Below are 15,684 nucleotides of genomic sequence, written 5' to 3'. Positions count from 1 at the left end.
CACACATCTGTAAGTTGAGCAGATTTGCAGATTAAGCAGACCTCTTCCTTCTTTTTAAATGACTTGCTTTCTGTTTTGCTGCTGCGGCTTCTGATATCTCCTCCCAGCATGTATTCCTGCTGTTGTCCTATTTGTCACTCACTGACAGGCTGCTCTTCCTGTAACTGATGCCCCAGCTGCTGTAGCGGGTTATTTGAATGTCCCATCCACAGGGACAAGACAGGGAGGGTGTCTGATCAGCACTCCGCTGTGCCCACTGAAACTGGGTTTAGCTTTGTTCCTTTTCAGTCTGCAGCCAGTTTCCCTGCCATGCTGCGAGCAGTTGCACTGAAACCAACCTGGAGGCTACGGGGCGGCTTCTGAGTGCTCCTTAGGCCGAGAGCCAGTCCTGTCCCTCATGGTCCCCTAACCTGGTGAAGGAGTGGAGCGAAGGGCAGTGGGCGCCGGGCCTTGGTGGTCTCTGTGCAGAACAAGTAGAAACAGAGGAGTGGATACCTGAGAACCTGCAGGGGCATGTGGGATCCCGGGTGGGACAGATAGACATCACACCCGGGGGTCGGTGTTTTCCCAGTTAGCATAATGTGCCCCTGGAAGAAAAGAAAAGGCTACCTGGTTAGAGAGATCTTTCTGAGGTTTTTCTTCTCTCTCTCAAGATGAGCATGTGAATTATAATTTGTGAGCCTGAGGGGGCAGCTGGTGGTAGAAAAAAAGAACGTGGGTGTCTGACAGCTTGGATCGTCCATGTACTGAATCTCTGTGTGGCCTGGGACAGTCTGCCCCCACTTTGTGAATGCCTCTTGTCTCCTCTGTGAATTGAGGCTCCACCATAGTGTCAAGTCACAGTGCTGATGGGAAGAACCCTCAAGAGAGGAAGGCAGGGTAACGCCTGAAGCCAGGCTGAATCAGCTGTCTTTGGAAACGCTGAGTTCCCTGTGACTGAGGCTCGGGCGCATGCCACTGTTTTCCCTGGAGGGTGGGAGACGAGGGAGGGGACATCTGATGGGTGGAAAGATGGGAGACATACCGGATGTTGCCATATGCCCCCTTTGCTTGGGACCCATGCCATAGGACTGCAGATTTTTAGAGCTTATATCTTTAAAATTGTTGTGATGTAATCAAATTGAAAAGCTTTGGGGGTTCATGGTGCTGAGACTTGATGCCATGCAGAATTCCTCAAGGCAGGGCCCTGATAGCTTTCGTACAAAGAGCATTCTAAAGAGAGCCATCAGTCCAGGCCTCCAGGAGACTTGGCGTATCTGCAGTCAGTATGGGAAGAATGGGCTGAGGGCACTCTCTTAGGGGACTGCGACCCAGAAATCACGGTGCACTGGGCACAGGGGTCAGAGTCTGAAGGTACATGGTGGTAGGAGCAGAGGCCGGAAAGGTGGGCTGGGATAGATTGTTGGGTGCAGGAAGGGTGGAACATAGAGTTGGAACTGGGCCTTGGGTTCGGGACCCCCTTCTGGAGAAGGGAGAGTTGATACTCTGAGCCTGGGTGGAGCCCAGGATCTCTCAGGCACTCAGACGGGAGAGAGGCGGCCCACTTGCTAGAGAAGGAAGGAGATTCCTAGTCCCGGAGACCAGCAGTCTAGGGGCAGTGGGGCACAAGATTCAGGATAGTGTCCTCACACTGAGGTCCTAGGTGACCTGGCCAGCCATGTTCCTGTGTTTGACCCATAGCCATAGGGCGACGCCTGCTTTCTGTGACTTAGGTAAACATAGAGGCTGTATAGTTGCCACATAAGGCCGTGAGAACCTTAAGGTGACCAAGTTTTGTTGGCTGATGATTAAATATCTGTGGGGTGAATCCTATTAAATTTTTAGTACTTCTCACTTTTCAAAATACAACTTTGGCAGCAAAAAGAAAGTTACATGGGCCATGATATATCAGCAGGACAGGACCCAGGATCCCAGCCTCTGCACTACTGTCGGGGCTGCCAGAGAAGGGAAATCCTTTTCCTGAAGCACTGGCACCTCCCGTTTTCCATCTCTGGGCCCCAGACAGCGGTTGGTTTTGTGGGATATGTCTGTTGACATTTACTGTGTTACAAAATTTGAAAATTTTGGCCAGGTGCAGTGACTCACACCTGTAATCCCAGCACTTTAGGAGGCCAAGGTGGGCAGATCACATGAGGCCAGGAGTTCAAGACCAGCCTGAGCAACAATGGCAAAACCCCGTTGCTACAAAAAAAGTAGCTGGCTGTGGTGGCGCACTTCTGTAATCCCAGCTACTCGGGAAGCTGAGGCACAAGCATCACTTGAACCCAGGAGACAGAAGTTGCAGTGAGCTGAGATCACGCCAGATCGCGCCACTGCACTCCAGCCTGGGCGACAGAGCAAGACTCTGTCTCAGAATAAAGAAAAATAATTTCAGCCTGGGCAACATAGCAAAACTGTCTCTACTAAAAATCCAAAAAAATTGCAGAGAGTGGTGGTGCACACTTGTAGTCCCAGCTATTCGGGAGGTTAAGGTGGGAGAATCACCTGGGCCTGGGAGGCAGAGGCTGCAGTCAGCTGAGATGGCGCCACTATACTCCAGGCTGAACAACCTGAGTTGAGACCCTGTCTCACAAAAAAAAAAGAAAAAAACCTATTTATTAACTCATTTAAAGATGACTATAATAGACCTGTGACATATTAACATAAATAACTTTTTATTAAAAATCTATTTTGCAAATCTCTTTAACACTCAGCTTACTAAGAATAAGAAGGCAGCTGCTAGGTTCCCATGGCTGTGTCTGTGTCCATCCTCTTGCATTCGTTGTGAGGGTTTGAAACATGGTGAAGAAAATATAACTAGCATGGAGAAGAGGTTAGAGAGTGGAGGGGTGTTTCCATAGGCTTTTCGGATCGTTGTGCATTTCCTCCTGTAGTGAGAAACCAAAATCCAGAGTGGTGAGTCGCCACCGGTGAGTTGGCCCTTAGACTCTGAAACTTCATCATTGAGCTTTTTGTACGTGGTTACGTTAAAATCCATGGGACTCTTGCACTTTTAATAGAAAAACCAAATTTTAAAATTAACTTTTAATTTTAGAATAGTCTTAGATTCACAGAAAAGTTGCAAAGATCAGTCCTGCAAACCCATCCTGGTCTCCACATTGTTAACAGACAACATGTGTCACAAGTAGTGAGCCAGGGTCTGTATATTATTTTAACCAAGTTCATACTTTATTCTGATTTCCTCAGTTTTTTCCAGTTGTCCTTTTTCCCTTAGGTTATATTTAGTCCTTGCGTCTCCTTAGATTCCTGGACTATGACAGTTTCTCGGACTTTCTTTGTTTTGGGTGACCTTGTCAGTTTTGAGGAGCAGAGGTCAAGTGTTCTGTAGAACGTCCCTGCATTGGGATTTGTCAGATGCTTTTCTCACAGGCAGGTGATTGATTTGGGGGAGGAAGACCACAGAGGGTGAAGTGCTCTTCTCGTCACTTCGTATCAAAGGTACTGCTGGACTTGACTGAACGATCATCTGGGTGAGGTGCCATTTGTCAGGTTTTCCTACTGTAAAGTTACTCTCCCCGCCCTTCCCCAGCTCCACCCTTTCCATACTGCCCTCTTTGGAAGGAAGTTACTGTGTGTGGCCCACTCTTTTTGTTTTTTTTTTGAGATGGAGTCTCACTGTGTCACCTAGGCTGGAGTGCAATGGCATGATCTCAGCTCACTGCAACCTCTACCTCCCGGGTTCCAGTGATTATCCTGCCTCAGCCTTGTGAGTAGCTGGGACTACAGGAACTTTAGAGACAGGGTTGTTCACTAAGTTGGCTAGACTGTGGTCTCAAACTCCTGGCCTCCCGTGATCCACCCGCCTCAGCTCCCAAAGTGCTGGGATTCCAGGTGTGAGCCACCATGCCTGGCCACACAGCCCACTCTTGAGGGATGGGGACTCATGCTCACCTCTTCAAAGGTGAACTGTCTGCATAAATTATTTGGGACTCTTCTGCCTGACGGTATTATCTTTTCTTTCCCTGAATGACATTTTACTCACCTATGAGTTTGTAATACCATTGAACGTTGGAAAATAGTAGTTTACTGAGTTATAGAGACATTTCAGATACACGTATCATCATTTAGTGTCACAAAATCAGACTTGTCAATGTCACCACCTATCCGTTGGGAAGTTGTTGAGCTCACAGCAGGTAGCAAATACAAGTTTTCCAAAGTTCTGAGTTTTGATTATTGGAAGCTCGTACTTTATCACTGGTACCAGATACCCTCGGGTGTTTTTCCTGAAGCACCAGGCTTTGCATGAATGCTCAGGTGTGTGCTTCTCTTCATGGCGCCATTCCACTGGAGTATGCAGCAGCAGGGCTTCATCCTGTTGTACTTTGTCATGGAATACCACAGAGGCGCTAGTCAGAGGTGAGATTTAATCACATTTCATGACTGCCCCCTGAGGTGAGTGGCGTCCCCTTCTGCAGATGAAGAAACTTGGCCTCATTGAGGTTTGGTGAATGGGCCAGTCCCCCCAGTACCTGCAGAGGTGCACCCAGCCCCTCAGTGGTCCTCGTGGGTCACCAGCGGCCACTCTGCGCAGAGCAACTGGAGCAGGTCTGATTGGGGTGTAGGTGTACCTAGCTGGCTAGGAGGACGGGTACAAGTGATGGTGATCTAGCCACTTGTGATGCAGATGTTTAAAAGAGGGGCAGGAGGTTTCCAGACACAGCGAGCACTTTCCATTCGTTGAGAAAGTTTGTGGTCGTTTCAGAAGCAGTGTGTGTTTCATCTTTGTGGCTTTCGTGCACACAGGTGACTTCTCTCTCCCTGTGTATTGGTGAGGAAGCTGGCATCTCTCCCAGGAGATGCCTTTCAGTTCATTTGCTGTAGGGAGTCCTTCCTCCACCCTGCTTGAGGAGTTCTCACCATGTTTCCTCCCTGGAGGAAGGTGGGCCTGGCATGGGTACAGGGACCAGCGTCAGGAGGGTGCTGCGGTCAGTGGCCAGGGTTTCCCCTCCTCTTTGTCCTTTACTATCCCCACGCCAGGCCCTAGGGAGCCTGAATTCCTGAGCACCACAACCCCATCGCACCCCTTCCAGCCGGCGTTGGCCCACTTACAGTGTGAGTGTCTACCACCACTGAGTTTTGTTTCTTTTCTTTTTTAAAAGACAGGGTCTTGCTCTGGCTCCCAGGCTGGAATGCAGTGGTACAATCATAGCTCACTGTAGCCTCCGGCTCCTGGGCTCAAGTGATCCTCCTGCCTCAGCCTCTTGAGTAGCTGGGACTACAGGTGCTTGCCACCATGCCCAGCTTTTTTATTTTTCAGAGATAGGGTCTCACTGTGTTGCCCAGGCTGCTCTTGAATTCCAAGGCTCAGGTCATCCTCTCACTCAGCCTCCCAAAGCACTGGGATTGCAGGTATGAACCATCGCACCTGGCCATGTTTTGTTTCTGACCATCCCCTGACTCGTCTTGTGATTTGGGTAAGTTATTTCTTGATAGAGTCTGAGGGCCACATCTGTGTCCTCACACTGCCCCCTCCTTCGCACCTCAGGGACTTAGCTTCTGGATGCTACTGGCTGTCCAGGATCCTTCAGCCATAAATAAGGGTTCACTATTCCAAAAATGACATAGTGGGGCTCCAGTGGCTCACGCCTGTAGTTACAGCACTTTGGGAGGCTGAGGTGGAAGGATCACCTGATCCCAAAAGTTCAAGACCAAGCCTGGGCAATACGTAGTGGTTCCCATGTCTACCAATAAATAAACAGATTAATTCGCTTGGTGTGGGGGTTCATGCCTATAGTCCCAGCAACTCAGGAGGCTGAGGTGGGAGGATCACTTGAGCCCAGGAGGTCGAGGCTATAGTGAGCCGTGATTGTACCACTGCACTCCAGCCTGGGTTATAGAGTGAGACCCTGTCTCAAAAAAAATAAAATATGACCGAGCGCGGTGGCTCATGCCTGTATCTCAGCACTTTGGGAGGCTGAGGTGGGCAGATACCTTGAGCCCAGTAGTTTGAGACCAGCCTGGCCAACATGGTGAAACCCTGTCTCTACTAAAAATAGAAAAATTAGCCAGGTGTGGTGGCAGGCACCTGTAGTCCCAGTTACTTGGGAGGCTGAAGCAGGAGAATCACTTGAACCCGGGAGGCAGAGTTTGCAGTGAGCCAAGATCATGTCACTGCACTCCAGCGTGGGCAATAGAGGGAGACTCTTGTCTCAAAATAAAGGTATTTGATGACCTGAATTAGGAGCTGCCAGTTACATGGGGCCCATACTCTCCAACCCCACATCTCCTCTTTTGGGTTCCCCCAGGGTCCTGGCACAGTGAGGGGTCCACACAGGAGCTCAGGTGCCGTAGGAGCCCAGGTTGTCTGCAGGTCCTGCTGTGTGACCTTAGGAAGTCATGTGGCCCTCCCTGAAGATTGTCCCCTGGACTGGGAACTGGGGGTGATGATGGAGCTGTGGAGAGGATTATGTGGAAGGGTGAATTTTGGTGGTTGGCCTAGGAGTGGCCATCATAAAGGCCCAGCAGGTGTTTGCTTGGTTTTCCAAACCTGAAAAGTTAGCCTTTCAGTTCTTCGATTGTAGTCATTTCCAGTGCATGTGTCTTCCTGTATTTCTAAGCAGAGCATGCTGAATTTGATGTGGCCTCCCTCGTGGTGTCAGCTGCTGGCAAGGTCGGGCTGCATTGGCCTCCGTGGGCGGGTAGAGGCTGCTGGCCCACATGAGCATGGTATTAAGGTCTCCTGGGCTTGTCTCTACCACCCTCAGCCAAGCCATTCTGCATGCCCCCAAGACTGGCCCCTGTCACAGTGAGGTCCTCTGGGCCTCCCTGGCTGGGCCCTTTGACTTTAGGGGCTGTTGCATTCCTAGAAGGCGTTCTGGCAGCGTGGGCTGGCCGCCTCCTGGCTGTGCTTGATGCTGGGGGCGAGCACTGCATGGGGCTCCTCTGCTCTGGCTGGGGACCTGGGACTGCTCCCTTCTGTACTGAGGAAAGGAGAGTGGGCAGGGATGGGCTCACAGGTCTTGGCCAGCCACACAGACTCTCTCTCTCTTTTTCCTGAGCTCTTTAGCCAGCGCTGTGGCAGGGCTCACCATAATGGAGTCCCAGAGCGGTCATTGGACCTAACGTCTCCAGGAAGAATGATGGCTGGGTTTCAAAAATCCCATCTTAGCCGCTCACCTCCACGGCCTCTGTGGCAGAGAAGCAGAATGTGTTCTGTCTTCCTGGGCCCCACAAAACAGGCTCTGGGCTTTTTTCTAACATCCCAGCCAAGAGGAGCTCAAGTTACGGGGCGGGAGGAGTGTGTTGGATGCTAAGAAGGGAGTTGAGGGATCCGCAGAGGGGCTGCGGGTGGGGGTGGGGTGGCTTGGGAGGACACCAGACAACCCCCAGGAGTTCTTCAGTTTTTTTTGTTTGTTTTTATTTGTTTGTTTGTTTGAGACGGAGGAATTTCTCTAGGAGGAGTTGCTAGGAGGAGTTTTGCTAGGTCACCAGGTCGCCCAGCATGGAGTGCAGTGGTGTGATCTCAGCTCACTGCAAGCTCCGCCTCCCAGGTTCATGCCATTCTCGTGCCTCAGCCTCCCGAGTAGCTGGGACTGCAGGTGCCCGCCACCATGCCCAGCTATTTTTTTTTTGTATTTTTAGTAGAGACAGAGTTTCACCGTGTTAGCCAGGATGGTCTCGATCTCCTGACCTCGTGATCCGCCCGTCTTGGCTTCCCAAAGTGCTAGGATTACAGGCGTGAGCCACCGCGCCCGGCCTAGTTCTTCAGTTTTGGGGCACTGCCTGTGTCTGGACAACAGAGCTCCCTTTCTATCAATTGAGTGAGTGAACACCACCCCTTGGGAAAAGAAGGAGAACTGTGTGGGGTCCCAGTGAGCAGCGCCCACCCCCAGGTTGCAGTGAATGCTGCCAGAATTGTATGTCAGCACACCCACTACACAGGGGCCTGCCACGCAAGATATTGCCGGGACTGGCCTGGGCAACATAGTGAGATTCCACCTGTACAAAAACTTTAAAAATGCAGCAACCCACGATCATGCCACTGTGCGCCAGCCTAGGCAACAGAGTGAGAGTCCCTGTCTCAATACCAAAAATGGAAAATGGAAAAAAGTTAGCCAGGTGTGGTGGTGCGTGCCTATGGTCCCGGCAGCTTGGGAGACTGAGGTGGGAGGATCACTGGAGCCCAGGAGTTCCAGGCAACAGTGAACTATGGTTGCACCCCTGCACTCCGGCCTGACAGAGTGAGACCCTGTCTCTAAAAAAAAAAGTTGCTCAGTGGTAGAACTAACTTGGGGAACTGATGATAACTGTCCTTATTCTCTGTCATAGGATTTTTCTGGGAGTGTTTCTTGAAGGCAGGTAGAGAGACTGAATGAAGCATGAGGAATTGCTTTCTGGCTTGACTCACTTCACTCCAGGTGCAGCCTGAAGCTGAGGTGCCTCTCGGCCTGCAGACTTTCTCCTTCTTTTCCATGGGACCCTCTTCACGCGCTTTCATTGTTGGGCAGCTCTGGTCTCCCACCTGACCTTCTAGAGCTGTTCTCATCTTGAGTCTGCAGCTGTCTAGGGGGGCCTCTGTGTAGCTGCTGCTGGTCCCTCTGTCAGGGGGAGCTTTAAGGCTCCGCGGGTAGTTATTTGGGTAAACCCTTTCTTTTTTTTTTTTTTTTTTTTTTTTGAGACGGAGTCTCGCTCTTTCGCCCAGGCTGGAGTGCAGTGGCCGGATCTCAGCTCACTGCAAGCTCCGCCTCCCGGGTTCCCGCCATTCTCCTGCCTCAGCCTCCCGAGTAGCTGAGACTATAGGCGCCCGCCACCTCGCCCGGCTAGTTTTTTTTTTGTATTTTTTAGTAGAGACGGGGTTTCACCGTGTTAGCCAGGATGGTCTCGATCTCCTGACCTCGTGATCCGCTTGTCTCGGCCTCCCAAAGTGCTGGGATTACAGGCTTGAGCCACTGCTCCCGGCCGGGTAAACCCTTTCTTTCCCCCTTCTCTTTCCCTGCTTTGTCCCAGGGTAGCATCTGAGGGAGGAAGTGGAGTTACAGTGATACGGGTTAGCTCCCCAGGGGCCAGGCTGGGCCATAGGCTCCATTAGCTTAGTGGTTTAAAGCAGCGAGGTATTGACGTTTTTCAGTCTGTCGGTTCTGCTGGTTGGCTGGTCCCGCCCAGCTGGGCACTGCTGGTGGGGCGCTCTGGTCTTTGCAGTTGCACGTCAGCTGGGCTGGGTGTCCCCAGTGGTTTCATCGCTCACATGTGATGGCCAAAACAGCTGGGACTGGCTGGACCAGTCTCTGCCTGTCTCCATCTCCCCCATGTAGCGGAGGCTAGCGTGGGCCTCTGACCCCATGGTGGTTTGGGGCAGTCAGACCTCAGCTCTCCTAGAGCAAGCATTCCGAGGGCTCAGGCAGAAGCTGCAAGGCTTCTGTGACTTCACCTCAAAAGGCTGCCACGTCACTTCCTCTGCATTCTGTAGTTTGGGAATTGAGCCATAAAACCAGCCCAGGTCCAGTACTACGGGGCCTGTGAATAGATGCAGCCAGAGCCTATTGCCTCCTCAAGACTACAGAGATGGGTCGGGGGGTCTTGCAGAGTCTGGTCCGGTGTCCAGGGTTTGTCAGCCATAAGTATTAGGGCTCCTTTTTCATATTCACAAAAGCGCTTGGATTCAAAGAATAGGAGTTTGGCTTCCAGGGTCTGTTACTTTACAAAGACACATGAAGACACACAATTCAGAAATCCTTGTAAGTGGGTTTCCCTTTCCTCTAGCAGCACAACATCTGTGTGCACGAGGGAAGCAGCTGCCCACCGTGCAAGGGGGTCCATCAGTCTGCGGCGTGGCTCCTCCTGAACTCACAGCCCCCACCCTGGAACCTCCACCAAGGCAAGAGGAGGAGGTGGGCCCTCCCCAGTCTTTCCAGGCCCCCAGCAGACCCATTCTGCCCTTGGGGAGTTTGTGAATGCTCAGGTGTCACATTTCAGGACTTGTTTACTGAGATTGTCTGCTCTGTACCGGGCTCCCACTCTCTCCTCAGAAAGCGGTCAGGTCAGGCACATGTTTCAAGTTTATTCCTTGCTGTCGCTCCCATCTGGGAGCTGCAAGGCCGAGGCAAGGTGGCCTATTTGCTGCCCTTATCTTCCCAGTGTTGGGGACCCCAGGAAGTACTTTCCTCTAAGGCCCTACAATCTGAAAGAAGGCCGGTTGTGGTGGCACAAGCCTGTAATCCCAGCACTTTGGGAGGCCGAGACGGGCGGATCACGAGGTCAGGAGATCGAGACCATCCTGGCTAACACGGTGAAACCCCGTCTCTACTAAAAAAAAATACAAAAAACTAACCGGGCGAGGTGGCGGGCACCTGTAGTCCCAGCTACTCGGGAGGCTGAGGCAGGAGAATGGCGTGAACCCGGGAGGCGGAGCTTGCAGTGAGCTGAGATCCGGCCACTGCACTCCAGCCTGGGCGACAGAGCGAGACTCCGTCTCCAAAAAAAAAAAAAAAATCTGAAAGAAAATCACTCCTGCGCGCTCCTAGCCCCTTCAAGGTTGCATCCTGTCAGAGCATCCATCGGGCTTTGGGAGTCAGTGGTGCTGCTGCCATCTGGGTTTTTGGGGCTGCTGCATGTGGGCGGTTGGCTCTGAAGAGGCAGCATGTGATCTGACAGCAGGATGCTTCCACCCCACCAAATGACAGCCCTGGGGGCAGCTCCCGGCAAACAACTCCATTTCTTTCTCCGAGTTGGGAATGGGACCTGATGCAGGGGACCCAGGCTGTTGGGACAGACCTCCTTCTCCATCCTAGGGGCATGTGGGGTGGCTATGAGTGCTGTCAGGAACGTCACTGTTCCCGAGGCCTGAGCTGAGCATTTTCAGATCAGCAGGGCTGCCTGATCCCCCTGCACCCAGCCAGCGGTCTAAGGTGCCCGAGCCTCCTCAGCACTGAAGTCTCACCTCACCAGGCAGCCATGAGTGTCTGCGGGACAGGGATTCCTCTGCCCTGCCATGCAGGAGCCATGGAGAGGGAAGTGTCACTTGCAAGAGGCAGAACCAAGTGAGACCCAGGTGTCTTCTGACTCACTGGGTGAGGGCTCTCTCCACAGTCTGACTTGCCTGCTGCTGTTTGAAGTCCAAAGCTGGGCAGGGGTGGCCAGTGAGCTCCAGGCCGCAGCTTGCTAAAGGAGCTACTCCACAGGGAGTGCGTGGGTTCAGGGCTCAGCACCCTCACACGATGGGCTCAGCCAGCCTCTTCCCCTATCCCCAGCCATCATGGACTTAGGAGGAGATTCCTGGCTCTGAGGACATGGGAGCTTGCCCCCTTCTCTGGGGCTATGGTATCACCCCAGGGCTGGATGCCCCCTTGCCCTTTGTTCATCTGGTCACCCTGGGGACACCCTGTCCCTTGTTGGGAGCTGAGGCTGTGCCACAGAGTGAGGCCATAGGTCCCTGGGTGCTGTGCCGGTGCCACACCCACCTGAAGGAGGTCATGATGGCCCCCAGCTCAGGGTGCAGGAACCTGCTTGTCAGACAGGTGCTGACATGTCACCCTGCAAGGCAGGGGGAGGGAGGGCTCATCTTCACAGGGGTGGAGTGGGGTGCGGTGCAGGGAACCAAAGGCACTTAGACAGGCTTGCTGGGCCGAGCGTGGGTGGGCCAGTCACTGGGCTGTTGGGGGGCTAAGGAACAGAAACCCCCCAGCCAGCCCCTCTTAGGAAGCTGGGGGGTTTCTGCTTAGATCTGCACTCCCCCAAGTAGAACCCCAAGTTCTGCTATGACCTTCACCTTGGGGCATGGGGACAGGGCCGGGCAGGCTTCCTGAGGCATGTTGAAGAGGGATGTTCTGCAGACAGAACACAGCCATGCTGGGCCATGTCTGTGGGCTAGGCCCCAGGAGGGCGGGGGATGTTAACAGCTTGGTTCATGTCGGGTAGGGCCTGGTGAGCCCAAGATGAGTGTTTGCACAAGGGACAAGTGGGCTGGCAGGACTGGTGTTGGCACTAGCAGAGCCCTCATCCCACCTTTACACACAGCCAGCAGCCCACTCTGCTAGGCCTGAAAGAGGTGAGGAGGAAAGGTTCTAGTGGGAAATGGTTATGTGGCTGGAGAAGGCATTGCTGGGCCCTGCCTGTCTCCCCGAGCCAGCCTGGAGGAGGATTTCTTATCCCAAGGCCTCATTGGGCCGCAGGTCATGGTCATCCCCAACTTCCCTAGTGTGTGCAAGACTTGGGGGATCTTGCTGAAATACAGACTTTGATCAAGTAGGTCTGGGGCAAGGAGGACATGCTGCATTTATACAAGTTCTGGAGAAGCTGCCCTGCTGCTATGGCTGTGACAGCGGTGGTCAGACATTCACGGGGCCAGCCCCAAGCCCACCTACAGCCTCGCCCCCACCTGCCCCTTCCCTTTTGTGTCTGACCTACCTGGTAGACTGAACCCTAAGGACAGAGCCTCCTTTTATCCAGGGGTTCCTCCCCACTGCCTGCTGCAGCACCTACTTTTTAAATGAGCTCTCAGCAGATGTGAGTGAGGAATGAATGAATGAGGGAGAGGGGGATGAAGTGTGCCTTCCCTGCATACCAGGCAGGCCCATTCAGAGAACCACAAAGGTCCCAGCCTCCAAGGACGGCTCCTTCCCAGCACTGGCTGAGGGAACACTAAATATTAACCACGTACTGGCCGCTGGTTGCTGGGCAGCTGAAAGCCATAACCTTGTGCTGTGGAAGTGGGATCGTGTCTCAATTTAAGTTTATAATCCCGGCCTCTCCTCCAGGAAGTTCTGTGGAAGTTCCTGGCAGGTAACAGAATTTCTGTGCTTGTGAGGTCAGGGCTGGTACCAGCGGGTGGGGGAGTGGGGGTGGTGCGTGGCAGGGAGCGGGTGAGACCATTTACGCTGATAACAGCCTGGCCTGCTTCCAGGGATTTTTGTAGGTCACATAAAATCTCTTGATCAGTGTGTTTTACATTAAGGCTTCTCAAGATGGGCAGGACGGGCTTATGGGATTTGTCCTGAAATACCACATCACTTCCAAATAAATTTGGTGCCTGGGACGGCCGCTGTGGAGTGAATGGCAGACGCTGTCCCTGGGCCACGATGCCATCCCTCTCAGCATGCTGGGCTAGGTTTCCACTGCTTTTATTTACTTCAGACAGTTTTCATAATTAAATTTTTCCCTGAAATAATGCCACCATCATTTTGAGCCACATGCTTTTTTTCCTGAATTTTATTTTAAAAAGTCCTGAGACTCTTAAAGCCCCTCTCCTTTAAAAAGTGAGCTTAACAAAGTTTTTCATTTTAGAAACTTAGAGGGGCCTGTGTGTGGTGTGTGTAGAGGTGACTGGAGCCTGTGGTGCAGCAACAGTCCCCTGTGGGCCGGCGCCACACAGGAAGTGCCTGCAGCTCCACAGCCCTGGGGTGAGCCTGGCGCCTCCATTTTCTGACAGCACCTGAACCCTTACCTCCCTTCTCAAAATGAAGGCTGCGTGTCACAAACCGGTTGGAACTGGCCGTTGCCATGGTTTTCACGTTGGAAGGCACAGTTAAAGGGTCATGTGACCAAGGAGGGAAATGCCTTTGTCACATGACTTTTTGGTGGCCTGATTAGCATACAGGAAGTTCACTCCCTGCTGGCTGCTGGGATGCTGAGTGATCATTGATGGGTGGTGACATCATCTCTTGGATGAGTTATTGATTAGTCGCAAGCCAAGATGGGGCTAGGAAGCACCGTGGTCAGAGCAGCCCACTCAGGCAGCTTCAGCTACTAGGTGGTCTGGACCCTTCCCTCAGGCAGATTTGAATTTTATTAGACATCTCACCTCTGGAAGAACCTCACGCCCTCAATAAGATGATAAGAGGTGTTAAGTCCCTTAGAGCTTGGCTGTCATTTCATTTCAGCTCGTGCTGGCCCAGAAGTGTGTCTGTAACTCTATACGGGATGCTGCCTTGGGCCCCCGCTACCCTGTTCATTTTGGAGCCCACCTGGGTAGAGGCCAGCCGCTGCAGCTCTGTGCTGGAACCTTGGGACCACCTGCCTCTGAGGTGCTCAGTGTGTGTACACGTCCAGGGAGCCTGGAATTGGAGCCCTGAGGTCACCTTGAAAGTCGATCTTGGGCGGCATGGGGCCGGCAGCAAGGAGAGACATGCTGGCGGTGTGCTAAGACCTGAGTGAGGTGTCCTGGGTTACTTTAGAAACAAACTGCCCAGTTCTGGGCTTCAGAATGTGGGCTGATAACCCCTTGCCTGGGGGATTGTATACTTTGAAATCATACCTTTCTGTCCATGTCCAGGTCTCTGGTGAGAACCTGGTTGATCAGGGCTAGGACCAGCGTTCAGGTACAGCTGCCACATAGCTCTGGTGGGTGGAATTAGGAGGGACAAGAGGAGAGCAAGTAAAGCGGTTCCTGAGTCCAGCATCTGGTGAGTCCAGGGTAGCCTTGGTGAAGCCTTAGCCTCTGGTGCTCTGTGTCCACCATTCCCTGAGGACGCAGCTCCTGGACTTGGAGGGGACCTCAGAGGTCCCAATGGCTGCTAGAGCAGAGCCAGGTTCTTCATCCTAGCGACGCTCCTCAACCCTGCCGGAGTCTGATTATGAACTGGACCCAGGCAGAGCGAGAGCCCGGATAACTTTGAGCTGTAGCTCCCAGTTAACTTTGTCCGAGTTTGTTCCCTGGGTCACAGTGCCACCTAGAGGATGCGTTCTGTCCTTGGCTGGTTTTCCTGCTGACAAAAAAACAGACCTGATTCACTTGGATGAAAGTACAATGAGGCTGAGGTGGGCGGATCACCTGACGTCAGGAGTTCAAGACCACCCTGTCCAACATGGTGAACCCCTGTCTCTACAAAAATACCAACAACAACAACAAAAAAAATTAGCCGGGCGTGATGGTGCATGCTTGTAATCCCAGCTACTCAGGTGACTGAGGCAGGAGAATCGCCTGAACCAGGGAGGTGGAGGTTGTAGTGAGCCGAGATTGCACCACGGCACTCCAGCCTGGGCGACAGAGCGAGACTGCATCTCAAAAAAAAAAAAAAAAGTACAATGAACCCATATCTTCAGGGACAGTTTGCCTTGTGCCATCAGCAAATGGAGCTGCTTGGTTGGGGACAAGTGCTGTCTCTGGGACTTGCATTGGGTCAGCAACACCACAGCAGGTGTTCAGCCCTGCACCTTCAGTAGTGTCAGCTGTACACATACATCCTAGAGGATTGTTCACAGGAAGGGGAAAATCAGACTGATGTGTTCCTGCCTGGGTCAACTGACGTGGGTGCCACGCGCACTTATCTTGGAGCCTGGCCCACAGTTAGCACAGAATGAATATTTACTGTTTCCCGATTCTGATGAATAACAGCAGCTCATCAGCCACACTCTTAGATGTTTGTGACCGTATTTTGACAAAATAACAAAAAAGGAAAGCCTGCACGTACTTCCCTGATTGTCCCCTGGTGCTTCTCAGCTGGTAGTGAGATGCTGTGGGCCGACAGTGAGAAGGGAGGAACAGGCCTCAGGTCAAGTTCACAGGTAGAAGTGAATTCCCCAGACCATGGCAAATTCATTAGAAAGAAAAAGGTGTGAGGGCTGGAATCATGATGAACTGTCTCATGATGCAGTTTTGAACTGGAACTTATGGAGTGGGCAGAAGGGTAACAGGCAGAATGACGTTGGCATCCACGTGGAGCTGGAAGCAGCCAGCCAGAAACCAGTCCATGAGTAGATCAGGCCGGTGGAGAGTCTCTGGTCTTTGAGAGAACTTGTGTCCTAGTCAGT

General features: G+C 52.5%; 1 protein-coding gene across 10 annotated transcripts in view; it reads left to right on the top strand.

Moving 5' to 3' along the window:
- Window positions 1–15,684, top strand: part of GATAD2A (GATA zinc finger domain containing 2A) — a 129,856-nt gene that overhangs the window by 96,215 nt on the left and 17,957 nt on the right. The window lies entirely within an intron of this gene.

The sequence above is a fragment of the Trachypithecus francoisi genome, unplaced genomic scaffold (assembly GCF_009764315.1).
Source record: "Trachypithecus francoisi isolate TF-2019V2 unplaced genomic scaffold, Tfra_2.0 Lachesis_group5, whole genome shotgun sequence".
Taxonomy (NCBI): domain Eukaryota; kingdom Metazoa; phylum Chordata; class Mammalia; order Primates; family Cercopithecidae; genus Trachypithecus; species Trachypithecus francoisi.
This window is presented reverse-complemented; position numbering and strand designations above follow the sequence as displayed.